The sequence below is a fragment of the Lepeophtheirus salmonis genome, chromosome 12 (assembly GCF_016086655.4).
Source record: "Lepeophtheirus salmonis chromosome 12, UVic_Lsal_1.4, whole genome shotgun sequence".
Classification (NCBI taxonomy): Eukaryota; Metazoa; Arthropoda; class Copepoda; order Siphonostomatoida; family Caligidae; genus Lepeophtheirus; species Lepeophtheirus salmonis.
Genome location: NC_052142.2, coordinates 11,957,570 through 11,964,007, shown reverse-complemented (window position 1 = coordinate 11,964,007; position 6,438 = coordinate 11,957,570). Strand labels below are relative to the sequence as shown.

At 29.8% G+C, this 6,438-nt stretch overlaps 1 long non-coding RNA gene across 1 annotated transcript; it reads left to right on the top strand.

Annotated features, from left to right (window-relative positions):
- The first annotated feature begins 375 nt into the window (after nucleotides 1-375).
- Nucleotides 376-4,319, top strand: LOC121127070 (uncharacterized). The gene is made up of 2 exons (XR_005867492.2): nucleotides 376-1,710; nucleotides 1,761-4,319. It is a non-coding gene; the product is annotated as an uncharacterized lncRNA (long non-coding RNA).
- Nucleotides 4,320-6,438: the final 2,119 nt, after the last annotated feature.

The following is a 6,438-nucleotide window of genomic DNA, read 5'->3' as shown; positions in this document are numbered from 1 at the left end:
GTCGAGCAAACGAATTATCAATAATTTTTTTCTAAAATGGGAAATGTATCAAAATAATTTAGGTGTGAATAGTTCTGATATTCTGGATTATTCATTTAACCGAATTTAGAAAAAAACAGATCCCCATATTTGAATTTGACCAACGCATTTCCAAAAATAAAATATGTATCGACAGTTCAAACGATAGTAGTGGCAAAAGTTCAAAAAAATTAAACTAATTATCCTAAAATAGTTGTATTATTAAAAAAAAAGATTAATAAGTGAGGATAGTATTTTAGTAAAGGCTTAATAAGAAAGCCTATGGAAATACCGAAAGAATTAAGATTTATATTTATAAATCATCTAAATATTAATGTATAAAAAAATATTTATAAATATAGTTGTAACTTGTGGGTGTTCCAATTAAAAAAAAATTATATACAGAAAACTAATATTCATGTCGTTTTGCCATGGTACAGATGAATTTACCCTGTTAAAATATTCCCTAAAAGTTTGCTGAATATTACAACCGAATATTAAGTCTCTAAAGAAATTAATAACTTTGATCAATTTATTGTATTTTTAATTAGAAAATACATAGAAGTATGAACATGAATATTAGGAGACAAGCCAGTATTAGAACTACTCTAGTGCCCTTGAAATTCCATCATTTCTCCACTTAGACCCTCATGATCTAGTAAATGATCAGGAATATAATTACCTAACTCATATTTCAAGAGAAAATTGTGCAAGGCAATTGTTGTCATCATATATTAAACTTCGCTTTCAGACTTACTATTGATTGGCGATAGGAAAAAGCTCCTCATAAAAGAAGTTGTAATACATTAAGGCTCTTGGAGGGTTCGCCGTGATTTTTTGCAGTATACAAATTTGTCTTGTGACACTTTCGCCTTGATCCGTTATTGCCGTGTGACGCTTTCACTTTGAGGTGTTTTGGCTTTGCACTGTTTTGAATTCAGACTTTTTTCCCTTAATAATAATAACAGAGGGAATACTACTTCTTCTTTGTTACATATTTGTTTTGAATATTTACAGTTGTATTCCAGCTTTGAGAAATTAGCAACAAAAATGCAAACAAGCAAGTCATTAACAATTCTTCAAACCTTAATTAGTTATATATAAATAATACGTAGGTTTCAAAGCATTGTGGAGGAATCACGGAATGCTACTGCTACGTTCCGTTGCAAAAAAATCATTAGCATTCATATGCAGTCCATTTCTTCATTAAAATGCCATTAAGAGATATTGAACTCTCTACTTACATCAAGGATTGTACTATAGTTAAAGATCAAGATGGGGATCTCGTCCATGAAAGTCTACATGTACTTGTGAACATGATATATTTATACTATTTATCAACGAACTTCATTAACTTATCAGTATTCACAATCATAGATTTTGCTGTGCTCGCGTTGACCCTTCACTTGTAATTCTCTCACTGTGCCTCAGTAGTAAATTATCTTCCAGTCTTGTGTGTTTATATCTTATGCATATTTTGTGATTCTAGGTGGCAATTAACCATCTTCCTATACTGTGAGGATTTTGGATCCTAACGAATGGAAGGAAAGCATAGTTTCAAGATCCTTCCTATGTAAAGCATCTTTTTTAGTGGTGATAAATAGTAAATACAAGAACTTGATGGATTTGTAGAGTTGTCTAGCTTTGAGAATTGAATAGGATAAGGAGATCTTCACAGTTTGAGTTTTAAAGGTTGAATATAATTTAATAATATAATACTAACTATAATTATTATTTCACAGTGAATATCAAACTCATAAATACTCAGAGAGACCATACCTAGTATGGGACATTGTATATCGACGACTTTAAAAGTATAAGGAACTTGAGAAAACCGAGCAATTGTTTGGTTAATCTTCCTAAAACATCAAGAGAATCTTCTCCGCAGGATGCTAAAACCGGAGATATCTCGGATGGACGATAATTTATAAACTAGTATCGGACAATATTAATCTGGCACCTCAATCTTTCCAGCCGTCTCGCTAAGTTCCTTTAAATAGAGCAAAGGGCGTCCGACTAAACTAAAGATCAAAACTGGGGATCTGTAATTATATAATAGTAATTATATTTATTTATCACTATAAGATATCTCATTTAGTCTTTAGTTTTTTATATTTTTAAGATGGATTGCAGATACATCACCGAAAACATTTTTAATAATTGATGTATTAAGTTAGATATTTTGTTGAGATAAAGTACTGGAATCCAGTATTTATCTTTATAATTCTTTCAAATCACTTTATTCCCTCATAAAATCACTGTAATGTATCAATAGTGAGTTGATTATAATTCCCTTCTGTATTTGTCATTTTAGTACATCAGTTGCAATTAGTCGACTATATAAAGTTGTTAAAACGTTAACAAACATACACTTTTTTCAAAATAAAAACTGATGATTTTATTCTTCTGTATCCCATGAGGAAATTAACTTAAAGGAAACTTTTGAAATTAAGCATCATAACTTTAAAATTCAAAAGGGATAGAGGTCATAAAAACTTTCCAACCCTATTTTTTTTATGACTACACAACAGAAAATCAAATTAGCAGATAATTAATCTAAAAAATGAGAAATTCAAGTACACATATTAAGATAATTATACAAAATCTTGACTCTTTTATTTTAGAATTCATATTTACAAAAAATTATCATAATAACATTTAGATTTAACAAAGAGATACATATAGACAGAATACTAATGTTCTAGAATAAAAATGTACGTATTATTTTTATATAATTAATTAAGGTTTGAAGAATTGTTATGGTCTAGCTTTTTTACATTTTTGTTTCTAATTTCTCAGAGCTGGAATACAATGGTAAATATCAAAACAAATATATAACTAAGAAGAGTTTGTACTCCCTCTATTATTATCCCAGGTAAGAAAGTATCAAGGCTAAAACGTCGCATGGTAAACCCGTACAAGGCGAAAATGCCACAAGGTGGCTACATACAAGGCAAAAATGTTCCAGGCGAATCCTCCTTTCACGATATATTAAGTACCTATTATATATTGTGTATATGTAATGCGTAAATATCTATCGAGCTGTTAGCAAATCAAAAGACTTTTCTTTTTTTTTACATAAAGAATTTATTCGTTTAGAGAAGATACATATATAAAAACATATATAAATAAGCATTTTAGTTTAGAATTAAAACCCTTAACTAAAGTCATTACAACAGTTAACTAGCACGGTGAGTCAAACGATAATTATAATACCATGTAGTAGTTAATCACATTTCATAAAAATCTTCAATAAAATTAGTAATATGAAAATCTTCAATAAAATTAGTAAAATGAAAATCTTTAATAAAATTAGTAAAATGATCAGGTAGAAAACCTATGAATAAACATTATCAAAATCATACAACTAAAAAAAAACGTAGGATGGTGACAAAAAGACAACAACTAAGCATTGGATTCACTAAAATTTTTAAACCGTCTGTGGATGTGTGGACGGCGAAGAAACGTCATATTGTCTTTCGAACCATATGGGTTGTAGCGTATCAAATCCCCAGCGTACTTCCACGTTAGAACACATTGAGAGGAAAGTTATGGATAAAAAACCGATATCTTCAAATAATTTATCGTGTTGCACAGGTTTATCGAATCATATAAAACACTTTACATACATAGGGAAATCTGAATGATAAATAGTTATAATCATATACTTTATTCGATATTAATTTTCTTATTTAATTCAGCAACGATCGATGACTCACAAGTAATTTATATTTAATTGAGTTGATAGTAAAGACTGCATAACATCAAATGGATGATTAAGAACCTGGTTAATAAAAATACAAGGTTAAACTATCATGTAATTGGGCTTGCTAGAATTTTCAATTTGATGTATCGTACAAAAAACTGCTGTGTAAAATAACTAGCTTTTGACAAAACACGCAACTACTCATAGTCTATGACGTCACTATTGCTAGAATTTTCAATTTAATGTATCGTACAGGCAAAAAAAGTAGATTTTGAGAAAATACGCAACCACTCATATACTATGATGTCTATTTTTAAAAGCTTGGTGGATGTCAAACATCAGTCATACACGCGTTATGGTATTATCTTGTATTTCTATTGATTAAGAAGAGGTATTACCTAATAAGATCCAAAGTATCGTTATTCGCTTACTTTTTAATCGCCTAAATAATCAATTATTACAATATATTTACTTTTAATAAAATGACATATTTTTTGTATAAATTACAGTAATGAGTGGCTCATTATAAAATAAGTTCCTACTTATGTCCCTCACTCTCAAAGTACTCGGTAAGAATAAAAGAGAATAATAAAAACTAGTAGTAAATAATTTATTAAATTCAGTTCCTTAAGCTATTCGTGCCATAATTGTTTAAAATAAAGAACTTTAAACGACCGTAATATTAAAAATTATTTATTTATAAAATCATCGATGCCAGATGTTCTTACAACTTTGTCTGTCGTTCGGTGAAATATATTTCACATATTTTTTTAGTTACGACTGAGTCTGCTTTTAGGTAAGCCATTGTTGTGGGAGGCATAGCTACAGGCCAGTCTTCTTACTTAATTTATATACCGTACTCCTCTTCTATTTTTATTTCCACAATATTTATTACAGAATCAATTCTACTACATTTCTAGAACAAATGCAAGGATGATTCGATATAACTCTTACATAAACTTCATTTTCAACAGATTTGTTAGGCGAGATTGTGGAGGTTGCAAGACCATATCTCATTCATTTTTCCTTGCAGTTGATGAACGTATTCCTTATTACGGATTTGTTCCCCAAAAAAAAAAAAAATTTAAATTTCACAAGAATAAAGAATCACTGAATAAAAAGATACCAGAATTATTTGTTTTTTTAGCGTTTTGTTATAGTCCGTGCATCTTAGGAAATGGTTCACTCTTGGAATTACTTCCATGTTCAAATTTAAATTCGGTCTAAAATATTTTTTTTAATTTCTGGAATTGATCATTCTATATATTTCAGTACTTGTATCTCTAAATGAGATTGTATTTCCACTACGGTGACTGTCTCTGCTATTTTGAACGATTTCATGGTAGGAGGTATGGTGGACATATTTGTAATCAAGGGAGACTTAGAAATATTTTTTTTCAGGCCTGACTTCTTTTAAAAATTGTCAATTATACTGTGAAGCATTCTCAATGATATTTTTTCCATTCAGGATAATTGTGCAATCATCAGGAAAGAAATCTTCTTTCCTTGTTATTTCCATCCCTTCAAGACACGTATTCAATGTATTCTGAAGCCGTGTAACATATGTAAGAAACAAAAGAGGACTCAGTGGATCTCCTTGTCTTACTCTACGCTCTAACCATATTTTTGATGTATTTTCGATATCAATAATTGAATCAGCATATTTAAATAGTTTGTTTATTGTGGAATATAACACAGCAGGAAAGTTCCTCATAGCAAGTTCTTCAATGATGAAGTTGTGCTCGATCGAATTAAAAGATTTCTTTTAATCGAAACATATCAGTGCAGTATATTCTTCATTTCTTTTGCCTGACCGACTATAAATTTTAAGGACATGATCGCATCCGGCACAAAAACCAAACTAAGTCTCAGGGAGAATATATTCTAAAATCGGTTTTATTCTTTCGGTCAAAAAACGAAAATAAATTTTATATTCAGTTTCTAACTAAATTATTGGCTTCAAGTTTTTATTTTTGTTTTATCTTTTCTACCCTTAGGAAATGATTTTATAAGTTCACGTTTTTGCTCTCTTGTAAGACCTTCTCCTAAAGATATTAACCTAGTTCCAGAAACTGTTTACAAAATTCGGTAGTAAATCTAGAAAAACCTGGATATTTGTCAGATTTTAGGTAATTGTCAATGTATTGTCTGATTTTAGATTGTTTTCAATGTATCGGCAGATTTTAGATTTTGTAAAATCACGTGAGAGAATTTGTCTTCGTTAGAATTTTTTTTTTTTTTTTGGTTGGATGAAGTATCTTTAACTGTTTTTACTCTGGATGTAAAAATGTCATGATAAAACTTCCAAACATAGTCTGTTTTCTATTTTGTTGTTTGACTGTCTATTTTCTATCTGCATCTCATTTGTAATATTATTAAAATTCGTTTGTTCCAAATGCCTTAGGAGATTTAGATTTTTAGAGTTAATATTTCGATTCAAATTTCGTGCTCTTATTTTGGATCCTTCAAGTATGTATTCGTTTAGGTTATCTTGATCGTGGCTCAAGAAACAGTCCTGTTCATTTTCAATAAGTTATCTTATCACTTTCTCTCTGTGTCTTCTTTTTTGCTTAATTCCATATTGACTTTCGTAAATTAAAAAGAAAAAATGGAATCGCCATAGCACATGGACAGTACGCTCGGGAGTTATTCTCTTGAACTTGATGTATGTATGTTCCCCCCGGCGATTCCTAGAGAAATAAATCTACTATATG